We start from the raw sequence: 17,500 nt of genomic DNA, 5'->3' as shown, positions 1-17,500 counted from the left end.
TGCGTAGTTTTTGAGTATGTACACTGGCAAATAAATGATCTGATACTGTAATATTGAAAATACACTTCTGCACGTTTAAATTCCTTATCATTCCCCTCTGTAATTTCATAGTGTGTGCTGCAGTAGTGAATGTCTTCCATATTAAGAGAAAACAATGTGTTTTTCGGGTTTCAAGCCTGTAGTAAATTGTAGTAAAGTAAATTTGTGGAATTGAGATTGCCATGACAAGGCTCGTTCGAAATGCTGGTGATTGGGATTGAGTAGACTGCACAGTAAATGTGGAACGACGGTATGGCAAAATGTTTGAGTACATTCGCTGTAAGCTTCCAAGCCGACCTATTTCAGCTTGGTGGTTGTGTTTAGGTATACAATTTATGGCAACATGTTTGTATCATGTCAGCTTCCTTCTTAACGCATCGCTTTTCATTGCCTTGGTGATTATTTGGAATTACAAGTTTAACTGTTGTTTTCACATTTTATTGGGAGAGGCCATTGATCTTTTAAATCTTGTTTGTAAATATGCATATGTGAAAGTGTAGCGTATGGGTGTGGTGAACATAATGACCGCTATATGATCTAGAGCAGTGGTCCCCAACATTTTTTGCGCCACGGACCACTTTAATGTCAGACAATATTTTCACGAACCGGCGGATAAATACAACAAAATAAAATGATACGACAGTCATAGAAACAGTTTTTTCTTTCTTTTTAAGATTGGTATTGTCTGTTAAATGAAGCCTTTTTTTTCTTAGAAGTCGTAGGCTCTTCTTGCGTCTCCTCGCTGGGCCTTTTCCCCTTCGAAAAGAAACTATCCAAAGACATTTTTTTACTCATTTTGCTAGCTTACGGTGGGCTAATTTTAGCGGTATGTATCACGTGACCTAGACAAGCGTTTTTGACACAAAAGTAAATCATAGACGGCAATAATCTGGTAATTTTTCATTTTTCAAAACAAAACATAGTTCGGACTCAGATAATAAATAAAATGAAAATTATGTAAATTATTTATTCTTTCTGCGCAGCCCGGTACCAAATGACCCACGGACCAGTGCTGGTCCGCGGCCCGGGGGTTGGGGACCTCTGATCTAGAGCACTTGGACTGTTCTCAGAAAAGTAAGATAGTGATAGTGTATTTCATCTCGTTAGTGGTGCTCAAACTGACATTGGGCGTGTTTTCTGAAATCAAATAGATTCCCGCAGCATGTTAGCTCTGCCAAAGTGCCACAGTAAACTGGAAACAGAGCAAATCTTTCACCTTTATGTTCACACAAGAGGCAAAATACATTTTACAAAGTAATAACTTCATTCACGTTTGCTTTAATTTGTACCCGCTTTGAATATGGCAGCACGGGTGCCTGGCTGTCGACCTGCCGGCAACACTACGGAGTACACTGTGTGCTTCTCATTGACCAATCCCTGGAATGTGCCGACGAGGCAGAGTTCACACTAGTTCAGTCACATTGTTGCGCACTTCACTCAAGCCTTGTCAAGCTCTCATGCTCGGCCAGCTATTTTTACACGTTACACTTTGGTACATTTGTCAGTAATTCAAATTTCTGGGGATGGTACCAGTGCCAGTATTCACATTGCCCCGCTTAACAATTAGAAGACAGCGAGTTATTATTACTTTCATATGACCAGTTTGGTCATATGAAAGAAAGCAGTGAAGACAGTATGAAAGGAAGAGATATTTGAGAATGGGGGCAGGGGAACTCCAGTATATCTGTGGCACACAGCCAACGAGGCCAAGTGCCAAGGAGGGAAGCCACTTTAGCCTGAGCCAGAGGATTTGAAAATAAAAGTAATAAATTCCCTACTTGTCTGTGAATGGATACACGTCGAGATAGGAAATGCAGTGGGATGCATTCTTGAGGCTAGGAGGCATCTAACGAAGAGCAACGCGGAGATAAAACAAGAAAAACGGCCCATAGGTTTTACACGAAAGCTGTAAACCAACGTCTGACACCTTTATTCCTCAGTTCTCACTAAACTGAATAGGAACCTCTTTTTCCTAGAATTAGTAGGCGCGGAACCAAACTTCAGTCATGCTCATGAAAACAGTTTCTTGGTAGACAAGAATTAACTCTTTGAAAGGTCACAGTCATTTGGAATGCACTCAGCAATGGCTTCATTTTGAAAATGTACATTGCGTGAAGACTGGTACATAAGAGCTTCTAACAGGGCGTGCAAATTTTTCATCGTACTGATCAGAAAGCCACTCCTTCAAAGCTCAAAGAAATCTCCTGACAATGACTTTAAGGCTTGCTAACAACGTTTCAATTGTGAATGACAATTGCCTCCAACTACTTAAGTAGCCTAAATTTGTCACAAAAAAGAAAATGGAGAGGCAAACACAGTACAGTGTTCTACATTCCTTCCTCTGGTTGCACGAGCCAAGCACGCAAGCAAGCCGGAGAGGAAGAAGACAGTGCATTGTCACTGAGGTAGAGAGACAGAGCATTAATAAAACATGTTTGCATGATTTTCCAACCTCAAAGAAACGCATACAGGAAGGCGCACTCCCAGAGCAGAAGCTGAGGTTCAGCGCAGGGTAAAGGGAACAGTAATCTCTAACTAGCACACCACTGCAGCACACTAAGCTGTGGGGCACAGCCACATTCTCTGATCACACTTGGAAGCATTAATTCCACTGCTTCCACCAGCCACACTGACAACATGTTCTGCCCTTTTATTCATGCTATTTCAGATGTTTTTCCTATCTTTTGTCCCCCGTCCCCGTTCTTTTTTTTTTTTTTGCTCCAGGCAGGAACAAGACACACGACAGGGCCGCTCATCGTTCTGAAGAAGGTGGGGATAAAGATTAGATGATGAGCAAATTTACCGGCATATCTGAAGGGCTATTTTCAGGAAAATACAAGCCTCCGCATCATCATCATCATCATGATCTTCCTCCTCATTCCTTCTGGTTTGCTGGCAGCGTCACTTTAACCTCAACTTCAGCATGGTTGGTAATACATGCTGGCATACAACTGACCCATTCAAGCCGAGAGAAACACCCACCCAAAAAGTTAAACAGCACTTTGGTTTGAAGCCTTCGATTTTCAAACGACTGGTGAAAGCTGAAGCCAGATCACAGAAAACACTGATGCTGTGGTAAATTTACATACAGACCATAATTTAAACCTGGAACTGAAAACATTTTTAAACAAGTGCTATGGGTGGCAACTGGCAAGCTACTGTGGGATTTTCTACGTGACAAAACAAAACAACAATAAGAACAATGCAAGCGATGGGAAGAGGGAAAAAACACGGTTGTGATTTTTGATCTTTCTCAAAGTTTGTGTGTGTGTTTAAGTTGTAGCAGTGAAATATCTGCCATCAATCAAACGGCAACATTGAGGTCCGTAATCTATGCCCCGTAATCGGTGTCCACAGTGAACATTCAACGCTGTCGGTGAGTTTGAACTCAGCCAAAACCATCGACCGTTGACTGTACCCTGAGGGGCGCCACATCGCATGTTTCGCAATCTTCTTGAAATATCCTGTGACCAATTGACTGATGTTGGATTCCGAACGCCCGCCTCCTGAAGACTTATTTTTGGACATAAGGACGCTTTGGCTGCACTTGTAAATGCTGCAATAAACATTCATTGCTGTCGGTGGGTTGAAACAAGAATAACTCACTGATCAATGAATGCAAATTGCGGTAAACTGTCTCAGAAAGCCTAATTCACTGAGGAAGTCCACTAAATCACTGAGGAGACAACACTGAACAGAAATTCCACCATATGCAGTGACAGTAAGAATATGGACAGAACAGTGTTGGAAAAGACTGGTGGTCATACAAAAAATGAAATTGTGGAACTTGTTTGAATTCAGTCCAATTTCCTTTTACAAGTAATTAGGAACACATTTTGTCTTGTCTATTGTAAGACCAACTCGACTATAATTGGTGTTGAAGAGCAAAGGGTGTCAACAAACATGACTAAAACATGCACGATTGATCTTTCAAAAATAAAGACTATCACAAGATTCATTTTGCATTCTTTTGATGGCATGAAGCTACTTTCTTATTTCAATATGAGTTGGACGATCCTACAGCCAAGTTCTAAATGGAATGTAACCCGATTTCTTCCTGATGTTTTCCTTAAATCTTTATGAACCAAGTTTGTTGCAGATGTTACTTACTATTATCATTGGTTTGTTTTGTGTCAACTGCAGAATCAATTGGTTTATGCTTGTGGATTGTGTGCCTATAACTGGATTCCCACCGAGACCTATTGATTTTAAATGTGTAAAATTACAACTTAAAACCTTCACAACAAAAAAAAAAAGTGGAAATTGCTTTCCACTTACAGTTGAATTCCAAACTTAAACCTCTGAATCACTCTGGTTAGCCATGTTGTCTGCTACCATACGCAAGATCAGCTTCAGCAGATATGCACGTGTGCAAGTCTTAAATGTCTAAAACATTTTACCTGACCTAAAACATGAGTACAATTTCAGGTCCCTACATTAATATGTCATGCTTGCTCAAGATATATACGCCTGTGGGAAAACTTCAAAAAGGGTGACAAGAACCTATGAAAGTCTATGTTTGGCAGTACATGAAGGACCTATAGGCATATGGTAATAATCTTTGACTAATTGCCCCATAAAGGCTAGATAAACATGATGAGTGCGTGGGGGCAGGGGGCTTTGCAGTCGTGGCACATTATATTCTCTCTCTTTTTTCCCCCAGTTCTCTGACTTCCAGCATAGAAACCAAGTGGGTGTTGCGAACAATCATGTGTCACTTACTGATGGCATGTAGACAAAAATCATACATGAAAGTATTTTGATTCTGATTGGATTATGCCAAATGATATTTTGTTTTCCTGGGGGTGAAATGCATGTCTAATACGATGTACAGTGATACCTTGGCTTACGAACTTAATCGGTTCACAGACACAGTGTGTAAGGCGAAAAGTGTGTATCCCAAAAATTAATTTCCCATAAGAAACCATTAAAATGAGAATATTCCGTTCCCAGGTGCCCATAAAACATAATGTTCTACTTTCTAATTTTCTGTACTGTATAATAAAGTCATTTTATTTACCTTTGTGATGGTCGTTGATGGCTTGATGGAATGGAGTGGCCTGTTTCCTCAGCATTAAACACTTGATGAGGAACGTAACCTTCTTCTTTCACCATCTTGAGGAATGATCCATTGTAGGTGCTTTCTTTGTGATAATTTTATCTAGTTCATCTTCAATTGTGTTCTATTTAGCCGAGTTCATAGCTTTTTGCATCAAGTGTACAGATGGCTTGTGCGGGTTGTTTGTGGAGCCTGATTGATGGGATATTTTAACCTTGCAGTCTACACTCTGCCTTTGAACTATCAAAGTTGAAACTCTCTCACTGTCATCTGCCTGTCTCTTTAATGTTTAAAACACCTCCCCTCACTGTTGTGTTCTTGACCAATCACGTGGCTTTAACCGAAGACTGGGGGCGTGGAATAGAGGCCAAAAAAAGCCGGATGCCATTTTGTTGTTAGAAGAACGGGCTCGTTCGCGAACGACACATCACTGATTGAAGCAGCTCCGTGTGTATCCTGGAAAGTTTGTATGCCAAGGTAAAATTTTCATAAATTAATTATTATTAATTATATATATATATATATATATATATATATATATATATATATATATATATATATATATATATATATATATATATATATATATATATATATATATATATATATATATATATATATATATAACGATTGGCTGGCAACCAGTTGAGGGTGTGCCCTGCCCTAATGACCTGGTATAGGCTCCAGCATGCCTGCGACTCAACAGTTGGGGAAATGAATGGATGGAATTTGTTGAATTTTGGGAAATCAGAACGGTCGAGGGGGAAAGCCATTTTATTATATTACTCAATGTAAAACTGTGAAATTGCAACAGAGAAAAGTACTTTAACACTCAATGAGGATGTGAGAAGAAATACTCTTGCTTCATATACTCGGGGCCACACACACATACACACACACACAAGTCTTCGTGTGTATCCCTACAGACTTGCAGCTTTGTCCTGACAAATTGTAATGTTGGGGGCAATGACACAGGAACAGCGTGACCCACTAGTCGCTGACCGGAAACACTCACAGGATGACCCCTGAGTCCAACATCAACTCACCAGAGCCAATCAAAGAAAATGGTTGGAAGACCAACAACTAGGGTAACCATAAATTTCTAAAAGCTAAAATCAAAATAAAGCAGGGGGGTACGCTATACATCTCTCATACTGTAATTTTCATAGGCAAGGTGAAAGAAAGAGACAAGGGACAACACTTATCTGTTGAGAAGGCTCTGTTCAAGAAAAATACCAATAAGTGTGACAGACAACACCAGCTAAAATACATTTTGGAGGGAGGGCGGGTGAGAGAAGACTAAAGCAAAGAATGTCTAAAACATTTGACCGCTCTGCTTTTTTGTTCCCTTGAAAATGAAAACCTGGTGATTTCGAATGACTTTTGGACTCAAACATAAAAAGTCAACCCAGATATGCACGAAGGCAAACTGAAAGCCTGGGCTGGGCTCTATCCAAATACTTCCATATGGATGTCGAGTTCATCGGGTCCAGGTGCCTTGTGGGCGCACAGTTCACATCCAGCATGCACTTACCGACCTCTGTTGGCCTGGAACGTGTCATGCAACAGGAGCCCTTACCTTGTTTTCAGCTGAAGCGCCACTCGTTTGGCACAAAATCACTACAGAATTAATAATCTAGAAAATGTGCTGTATCATTTAATTCACCAAAGTTATGCAATAAAAATAGGAATTGTATTTTCAAATTCAGAATCGGAAAGCCTTTAACAGCCTCACAAGGGAGAAATGTGCAATCTACAGCAGCAAAATCGAAAGGGTGGGGGGGAGGTGAAAAGATAAAAACACATACAGTTCACATCCAGCATGCATTTACCGACCTCTACTGGCCTAGAATGTGTAAATCATGATTGTAAAGTAAACCATGGCACACTTTTTCCCAAGATACACACATACTGGGAGTAATATCATAGTGCAATTAAATATTAACACATATACGTGAAACTATTGAAGTACGAGGAAATGGAAGTGGGAAAGTATTTTAGTGTGTGGGAATAGACAGTTGGTTGGTTATGTTTAACAATGGAACATAAGTAGTCACCAAAGAAGCTTGATAACCATAGAACTGTGTGTGTGTGTGTGTGTGTGTGTGTGTGTGTGTGTGTGTGTGTGTGTGTGTGTGTGTGTGTGTGTGTGTGTGTGTGTGTGTGTGTGCTTGCGTGCGTGCGTGCGTGTGTGCGTGTGTGTGCGTGTGTGTGTGTGTGTGTGTGTGTGTGTGTGTGTGTGTGTGTGTGTGTGTGTGTGTGTGTGTGTGTGTGTACATGCAATATTTGAGTGTCCATGAAATCAATTGCTGCAAGTTTATTTTTATTTTTATGAACGGCGGTGCAAGGTTTTCAGAGCTCGAAGGTACATTTCATGTTTAACAACCACCCTCATAAAACAATTGAAACTGTTTTCATTGCAGTCAATTTAAATTAAAAACCTTATATCACTTACCGTCAATCACAAGTGTTGTGAAGTAAATCTGATAAGAAAGCATCACATAAAGAAATTCCACAGATGATGTTTTCAATGATTGGAACCCAATCAACAAGATAGTGCTGAAAGCAGCTGTTGCTAAAGCAGCTATTTGGCCCCTGACCTAGGTTTCTGGTCACTGAATGGGAGTCTGTGAATTCCCAGCCCTGTTCGAACATTTACAAGGCCTGCCTCAGCCCCCTTTGACCTGAGCATCACCCTTACCCGGTGCATGCACCGAGGCATCCTAAGGCTAGAATAGGTCCAATAGCAAGCAAGCCAGTGAGTCGCCACGGCCACAAGCCCAACTCGTCAAGTTTACAACCCCGTCAGGTTTAGCCTCATAAATCCAGGACTCCTCCTGCTGTACACAACAATGCTGCTTCTTCACTTGTTGCGCAGGTTCAATAGTTCTTCTCGGACTCGCTTCCACTTTTTCACCTCTACCCCTCCGATTCTCTTCTCACAAGTTTATAGAGGGAGCGATTGAGAAAGGCCCGTGGAGAGCTGCGGACAATCGAGGCAGCGAGTCACGCTGGGGTCAGCTTTTTCTGAACTGTGTTCAACCTCTGACCCTTCCTACGTGCCACCTGGCGCTGCAATGGCAGCAATGGGAATCCTGGGTGAACTTCGCCTGAACCTGGACCTTAACATTGGACCATCACCTCACCACTGCCGTTTTGTTCCAAGTCTCTTTCTGAGCAGGGCACATTTCTGGAATCTTTTGATCCAGGACTTTTGACCTGTCACTGTACATTTGCACTTACAGTGATTATTGTTGATTTTATCAGAATCAGAATCAGAATCAAAATCATCTTTATTGCCAAGTATGTAGGACACACAAGGAATTTGTTTCCGGTAGAACACGCTGCACTAGTATCGTTGTCAAAAAAAATTTGATTTTATGATAAGATAGCAAAATAATTTGTCAATCAATAACATTTGTTTTTCTGACACTGGTAAAATAATAAATCAATGTCATGACTGCCTTACATTCTTTTATTTCAGGAGCCTTTTCTGCACTATGTTGAAGAATGTGGGAATTGACCCGTGGAAGACTGAGAAATGTTTTTTGTGTGTGTGTATACTTCCCTCTTGTGGTTGTCACGAGGAAGTGTTACACAGTCAGTAAATTGATCATCCTCACGCCTCGGCGAAGCCCTGGGCTGCTTGGGCCTTTTTTTCATGGAAGATGTGTTTTTATTATTGTGAAATACTTTTAGGTGATGATGACGATTGATGGTTACCACTATACAGTCGAGATTTGATTAGAAAGATTGTTATTGCTGGATTGATAGAAATATGGCCCGGTAGGTAGGTAGGTAGGTAGGTAGGTAGGTAGGTAGGTAGGTAGGTAGGTAGGTGGGTAGGTAGGTAGGTAGGTAGGTAGGTAGGTAGGTAGGTAGGTAGGTAGGTAGGTAGGTAGGTAGGTAGGTGTATGACTTACCCATGTTGTCATTATTTTCTGGATCTAGTGAGTGGTCCCCATAAAAGCCTGCAAAAAGAGAGACCATTTACTTAGAGTTATTTTTTTCTGCCATAGTTTGTAAGCTGCACTTGTGTGTTGTACTAAATAAATAAAGATGTTTTATGATGTTGCTGAGTTGCATTGAGAAATTAATGGTGATAACACTTTGTACCCCTTCATGAGAAACAGGACAATGGAGCAGACACAAATGAAGCACACAAGTCAAACTAAATAACGATAGATACCTCCCTGGTGAGTCACACCAGAATTTCTACTAATGTAAAATATGGCGATTATAAACAACTAATTCAAAAGAGAATTGCAGCTCTCTTGCCAGTTAAGACTAAATGGAGCACACAACTTAATACAGTCATATGAACAATCAGACAAAAGCAAAAATAGCGAGCACGAATGAAAGTTCAACACGATGAAAAGGTGACAGAACCAAATATAGCGTATGCCGTATGCGCTTGGTATTTTGAGGTTCATTTGGAGCACAAAATATATTTACTGTACATGAACTTATTTTGTTTGAAAACTGAACCCTCGCAAAGTGAAAATACTTTAGCATAAATTATAATTCAATCCTTTCAGGGAAAGCGAAGACTATAGTGGACACTTTATGTTATAAGGTTAGAGCAGGTGTCGGGAACCTAAGGCTCGCAAGCCATATATGGCTCTTTTGATGATTGCATCTGCCTCGACGATAAAACTAAATACATATTCTCGCTTTTTCGCTGTTCATTTCCTGTTTGGGCGGCAGTTGGCGGAACGCGCAATTTTGATTGGATGATACTGACCTATGGCCGCTGATGTCGAAACAGGTAAACACCAACTTTTGAATACGCCTGATGATTATTGTACACTTCAGGCTGAATGGACGGGAGGATGTGTTTTTGTGGAGAGAAAAAGTTGCAATGAAACAATACCATGAATGAAACAGTTGATTATCAGTGGCACTTTGACAAGCCCCATGCTAACGTTAGCATCAATATACTTCTGTAAGAGACAGCAGAAAGCAAGGGTGCGAGCTAATGAGCAGTGTGCAGGCTAGCTAGCAGTAGCTTGGCCTATGGACCTGGCAAGTTGACTTTCATTCCGATCGTTTGGCTGGATTTTTTTTTATCAATCATGAGGAACGGAAAACTATTCATATTAATGGTGAGTTTTATCACAGTCATTTTAAACCATATATTCTGACATTTTGTTGAAATCACGTGCGTGTTTGCGTGCGTGTGTGTGTGTGTGTGTGTGTGTGTGCGTGTGTGTGTGTGTGTGTGTGTGTGTGTGTGTGTGTGTGTGTGTGTGTGTGTGTGTGTGTGTGTGTGTGTCTGTGTGTGTGTGCGTGTGTGGCTCTCACTGAAAAACATTTCTAAATATTTTACTTTTATGGCTCTCTTAGTCAAAAAGGTTCCCGACCCCTGTGTTACAGGGTACATTAAAGAATTAACCCCCTGCCCCTACAAATTATTCCCCAAAAAACTTTAATCAAAGGAGAAGACTGTGTTTGGTGTTTGCGTGGGTGTAATCTCGCTAATTGTTCCTGTTTGTTTGATAATATTTCACTTGTACATGATGCGAATCCAATCTGTGTTCATTGTATGGAGACTTGAGGTTGCACTTTTTTTAACATGCTGCTAGATGACTCCATCACACTGCTGCATGAGATCCCCGCTTCTATGCCAGTGTACCATCCAATCAAGAGCTGTAGACCTTTGACCCAACACACTCCACCTGCCCCTCACGATCACAGCCATCTCCCCATCCCCTCCCACGATCAACATGAGCATATGTTTTCCCTAGAGCATTCAACCACACAACCTCTGTTCAAACACACACGTGCCTTGGTGGCCCACCATGAATAGGCACACTTTTCAGACATATGACATACAAAGAAGCTACAGACAGGCCACGAGGATTGTGAATATAACAGGTTACGCAGAAATATATAAAATAAAAGGTTTTTTACACAACTGCATGAGCACCCAGACAAGAATACTTTTTGTTATTGTCTCAAACCATTCAATAAATATAAGGTATAATGACTCACACCGATAGAAGTGTACTGTTTTTTAACATAAAAAAGGTACAGCAAGTGCTGAAGAATGAAGGACTCTCTGTCTATGTGTTGTCATATTATTTGTTATTTAGTTTATTTGTTATTTTGACTTTTGTTTATTTAGACATAAGTAAGAAATAGTGTGCTGAGTCAATTCTCTTTTCTGTAATACCGCACAATAGCTATCTGGCTGACTGGCTAGCTATCTAGCTGGCTAGCTATTAGCTATCTATTGGCTTGCTAGCTAGCTTTCTATCGATTTGTCTTACTATTCTATCCGAGTTACTTCCGGGTTGAGTGAATGCTGGCGCATGTGGCTGCCGCTGCTCACCCACAGAATAACTTATCCTGTGACTGTTAAAGTGACCTTGAGAGTTTTGAAAGGGGCTTAAAAATGAAATGTATTATTATTATTATTATTATTATTATTTATTTTATATCTCTTTACTATTATCATTGTCACACACTTTTTCCCACTGCACATACGCTTCCATATTGCCTCAGCGTAACAATCTTTGGACTGATGCCTCAACCTGTAACTCATAACACTTGATTTCTTTGTCACTTTCAAACTTTGTGCCACTTGTGAACGTTTTTTAGGGATCAAACAGATGATTGTATGAATGGGCATGTTCTGGTTTGTTAAAGGGATGAGGGAGCAGTTCCTATCCCAGATCATTGATGGTTTGCAACGTTTGGACTGCAATGTTAGTCTTTGCATTTTCATGATGCAAGAGTCCTTCTCACTGTTGACCGATGTGTCTTTCTTGACCTTGCCTCAGCAGTTCACAGGAGTTGGCATGAAGTTTGAAAGTAAAAAAAGTCAAAAGTGTTGTGGGCCATTGTTTTTGTTAAAATGACATCCAACTTCCAGGTTTGCCATCTGTCAGGATTCAGGAAAACAATTACTTTGTCAAATTAATATAATTAAAAATATTTTTGCAAGCTTTATTGACAGTATTTTGGTCACAATGTGACAGTACTTGTCACATTAAAATATTTCATTTTTGGATTTTCAAAAATCACTTCACTTTCAGTTGATGGAACAATCTTCCATGAAATGTACTCAGACACAATTCTCGCTCTGAATGTCCAATGTTTCCATTTTTATTCCATTGAATGGATTCTAAGTATAAATCTTGACTTTAGGGGACCTTTAACAGCGGTGAAATGACTCTCATCTATTGAAACATTTACTTATTTAGAGGCATTGTTATCATTTAGTCATTTTTTTTAATCCAGGAAAAATATGTATACAATAAATATTTTTTAATTACATTCCACTTTGGTCAACAATATGTTGTATATGTGAGCATTGACAAAAATGGGATTTTCTAGTAGATTACACTATATACAAACCAAATTATGCCAATTTATTCAAAGTGCAACTAGAGGAAGATAATTTCAAGATGCAATTTGAGTGGACAACATTTACAAGACGAAAACACAGATTCAGTTGCATTTTGTAAGAGGTTATTTGAGTCCTCAGGACCACCGTGGTAGAAAAAGAGAGCTTCTTCTGCTACTCAATCAGGGATACCGACACATCAGGGTCAATTCACAGATCAAAACTGATTCTTGTTCTCTCTGAATCCAAGTACTGCTCTTCATGAGCAATGTGACGCCCACACTTTGCTACCCTTCATCATCTACGCTCACTCCCTTTGTCTTCTTCTAACTCACTCCTTCACTCCCACACGGTATTAAAAATGGGGAAACGAATAGTTTGATAGGTTATCGTAATTTCTTGCACAACTGTTACATCCTGAGAGATGCTTGCAAGTCGAGTACAGACGTGGTCTAAGTCCATACAGTTCTGTAAGGTAAGAGTGTTCACTGAAAAAGACTGGTGTGTGGTCTCTGTTGGTAATCCTCGTGACATCTTATTGATCATGATAGCCAGAGGCTAAGAAACCTTTAAGAAGCAGCCAATACAGCCGGAGCCTGGTCTGCTGTGGTCCATTGTGTGCTGACAAAGAAAGGCTGAATCTTTAACCTTTCACCTCTAAAACCTTCACAATCTCGAGCTCTATCAGCTCCCCATCAGAATAAAACACAGGCTCTTGTCCTTTCTATCTCCCTCCTTAGATGTAGAGCAGAATGATCAATCTGACATTTACTGCAGTGGTTCAGTACAGCATCGGGGCTTTCTCTCTTGAATGAGCTGATAATAAGAAGGTTAGATGGATGATTTGCTATCAAAATACATGCATGTAAAGCATGGGGTACAAGATTTACCATAAACCTGTTGGTACTTTGATAACCATAGAACTTCCATTTTAAGATTGTGAAGAGAAATGGCCATCATTGATTGTCTTCCCACCTTCAAATCCCATCTCAAAACTCACCTATTTAAAATTGAATTCTCTCTGTAAATTTATCTCTTTTTTTATTTATAATTTTATCTGTGGTTTTATTATACTTGTCTTGGGAATGTAAAGTGTCCTTAAGAGCTTTGAAAGGTGTTTATAAATAAAATGTATTATGATTATAATTATTACCATTAACATTAAACTAATGGTTAATTAGGTAACTGAATAAGTGCAACTGGTTGTTAGATGTTCAACTGTATATTACCATTTACCTTGGAATGAGAGTCAAGTGTAATTACCTTTGAGCAAAAACTTTTACAAATTACTTTTTGAAAAACGCTGCCCCAGAAAATTTAATCCAATGTCCGACGACTAAATGTCTTTTTCATACTTGATCCGCTTGACTCAAAAAGACACCATATGGTCGTGTGTTTGTGCAAGAGGCGACAAGAAGAAGCCTCAGCCATGGTTTAAATGCATCAGATATTGAATGTACACTAAGTAATCCACCCTTTGAAATCCTCAACCGGCAAATATGCATTAGGAGTGTCTGGAATCTCACTTGGACATTCATAGCACTTCGATCAGTCCATCACTGTCCCTGTTTTTCAATCACAGATGGCTGAGGTTACGCATGGCCACCCGAGGGCAACGCCAGCTTGTTACCAGAGAAGCTTGGCCACTACCTGCCATCCTGGCAGAATCTGTTCCGGTTGTGTTCCAATCAAGCCCACCCACATACAACCTCTCTAGTCTATTCACAGTCAATTTACAGGATGGTGATGATGTTGAAAAAGAGATGTCAGAGATGTTCCCCATTTACCAGTTTACTGATTGATTTCCTGTAAAACCAGATTATCTTTAGTTGCAATCTTATTTTGATTTTGGTCGACAAAAATTTTCAACAGTGGTACAGGGGAAGGGAAGGTCGGACCACTCAATAAGCAGATACATGGCAAAAATGCTATTTTAAATAACATGATTCTCAAATTGTATTCTTTATCATATGTATCAGAATTTAAATGAATGTGAAAAAGGGTTCGAAGCAAACAACAAAATAACCAAATACTGTTTTTTTTTGCAGTGCAAATGGCCCTCTTGTAAAATTACTATTACAAATTACAAAAGGATAGCACAAAACCTCTGAACAAGAAACCAACATTACATGCAAGAACTTATTATATACTTCTGCAAGAAATCTGCAAGAAAATATTGGGCCTAATGATTTTTCAGTACAGGCAGAATGAGACACTGTTAATGCAACTAAGACATGTCTGCTATGTATGATCATAAGTGTGCACACAAACTTCCTGAGGTAACTTCCTGAGGGCGTAGCATCCTGTCTCTGCTGTCGATCCCTCGGTTGCCATTCAATATGGCCTAATAAGGCTGACATTATTTTTCGCCATGAAAAATATTGATTTTTTTTTTCCTCATTAAGGAAATAAGGGTCACAAATGAAACTAGGTTATACCCTAAACATATGTTTCTGAGAACAAATGCACAAATCAAATACACAAGCAATTAAAACATTATTAATGCAATGTCCTATATACCTTCAAAGAATTAAGACAAAATTATCAAATAGATGAGAATGATGGATAAAATCAGTGCCGTTTTGCAGGGATCAACAGCATTTAAAAAATGAACATTTCTTTTTCAAAAAATAAGGTTGAGCTTCCTCATAACCAGCTGATAGGAAGTGGTTTGTGAGATTTTGCAATAGAGCTGAGGATTGGGTCCCACTCGGCCAAATCAATCAATCAATCAATCAATCAATCAATCAATCAATCAATCAATCAATCAATCAATCAATCAATCAATCAATCGATCGATCGATTGATCGATCGATCAATTCACCCATCGATTTGACATGTCGAAGAAACTAGTAGCCACAAATAGATCATTGTTTTCAAACCACATTGGGACAGAATGGGTGCTGGCCTTATTGTGAGGTCAAAGTCCAAAGAAGCGTAACACCCCTTAGGCGCAACTCAATCCAACACCCTCATAGCGGAGACATTTCAGTGAGTAGTTTGGGAGTTTCAGTTTGCCACAGAGAGGAGCAGTTGGGGGTCATAAGAAATTGGGAATTGGTTTACCCTGTTCAATAACCTCCTGCATGCTGTCTTCCTTATTTCTGCAAATGGCAATTGGCAGGTATATATGGTATATATATAGGTAATATAGGTATATATATATATATATATATATATATATATATATATATATATATATATATATATATATATATATATATATATATATATATATATACAGTAAAGTCTCGTTATATCGATATCGGTTATATCGATAGTACCGCTTATTACGATACTATTTCTATGAACGCAAGGAGAAAATTACATGCGCGTAGGGTCGGATATATCGATAGTCCCGGTTCTATCGATATTTTTTCGGACTCCCGAGAATATCGATATAACGAGACTTTACTGTATATATATACACACACACAGTGGTACCTCGGTTCTCGACCATAATTTGTTCCGGGACCCTGTTCGAAAAGCGATTTTTTCACGGAAACCACCTCTTTGCTCCTGTCACTTACGAGTTGACAGCGGGGGGGGGGGGGGCTGCCTCTCCCGGTCGTTCTCCACCGGCTGTCATTCTCTAATCACAGACACGGGGCATTTATACGGTTCGCGATCACCTCGCCAATGCCGGATGATTGCCTCAACTTGCCACGGTACCTGGACTCTTCCTTCGATGCGCGAGTGTATCCGGTGCGAGGTATTTTCCCTGCGTCCCGTAAATGTATGTCATCTTCCGGGATTGCGTAATTTTGCACCCTCGTGTGCCATTTGCTTTTTGGCGTAGTAAGCGGGTCGGATCACCCCCTGCCTTCTTAATCGCTGTGTTTTCTTTTATTTGTGAATAAACATCCTGCTTGGGTAGTATACGTCTCTGCCACCTGCTTTGGGATCAGAAACATTCCACTACGTTCCGACGAGTCAGCTGCCGTCACTGTCACTCTGAACGTGACAGCTACGGATGACTCGGCTACAGGATGTTCTTTTCTCTTCAAATATCTATCCAATGACACTTGCTCTCACTCCCACAGTCACATCACTAGATTTCACAGCCTCCTAATTCATTAATATCGTACTGATCGTAGATTTCGCCATGCTGTATTCCCTCGCCAGATCAGACACTCGCACAACTCCTTCATATTTCGCGATTATTTCTTTCTTAAATGCAATAGTTGTACGCACTACTTTTCTTTTGTCACTTTAAGCAGCACTTACTTTCTTTGGAGGCATGATTAGGGGCTAAAACTCTCCGTACACCTATATGAAATGCTAGAGCAAAACGCAGCACGTCCGCTAGCGACAACAGTTGGTCACGGAGAGAGCGATACACCCGTGCACCGCTCAGCTCCCCACCCTCGCGTACGCACTCACGCGTCGTATTGGCGTTCGAACACCGATTGATGTTCGAACGCCGAAGCAAGAATATCTCGAATATTTTGTTCGAACGAACACCGATTTGTTCGAACAGTGAGGCGTTCGAGAATATATATATATATATCTCATCTCATCTCATTTTCCGTACCGCTTATTCCTCATTAGGGTCACGGGGGTTGCTGGAGCCTATCTCAGCTGTCTTCGGGCACGAGGCGGGGGACACCCTGAATTGGTTGCCAGACAATCGCAGGGCACACAAAGACATACAACGGTCACTCTCACACTCACACCTAGGGACAATTTCGAGTGGTCAATCTGCCTGCCATGCATGTTTTTGGAGTGTGGGAGGAAACCGGAGGACGCGGAGAAAACCCACGCGGGTCCGGGGAGAACATGCAAACTCCACACAGGGAGGCCGGACCGGGACGCGAACCGGCGACCTCTGCACTGTGAAGCCGGTGTGCTAACCACTCGACTACCGGGCCGCCCTTATATATATATATATATATATATATATATATATATATATATATATATATATATATATATATATATATATATATATATATATATATATATATATATATATATATATATATATATATATATATATATATATATATATATGGAGAGAGAGAGAGAGAGAGAGAGAGAGAGAGAGAGAG

General features: G+C 40.1%; 1 long non-coding RNA gene across 1 annotated transcript in view; it reads left to right on the top strand.

The window, feature by feature from the left end:
* Window positions 1-4,991, top strand: part of LOC148899635 (uncharacterized) — an 11,882-nt gene extending 6,891 nt beyond the window's left edge. Inside the window, exon 3 of the long non-coding RNA XR_016114873.1 lies at window positions 2,764-4,991. This is a non-coding gene — a long non-coding RNA (uncharacterized LOC148899635). The remainder of the gene's footprint in view (window positions 1-2,763) is intronic.
* The last annotated feature ends 12,509 nt before the right edge of the window (window positions 4,992-17,500 follow it).

The sequence above is a fragment of the Hippocampus bargibanti genome, linkage group LG04 (assembly GCF_051943395.1).
Source record: "Hippocampus bargibanti isolate YZ-2025 linkage group LG04, ASM5194339v1, whole genome shotgun sequence".
Lineage (NCBI taxonomy): Eukaryota > Metazoa > Chordata > Actinopteri > Syngnathiformes > Syngnathidae > Hippocampus > Hippocampus bargibanti.
This window is presented reverse-complemented; position numbering and strand designations above follow the sequence as displayed.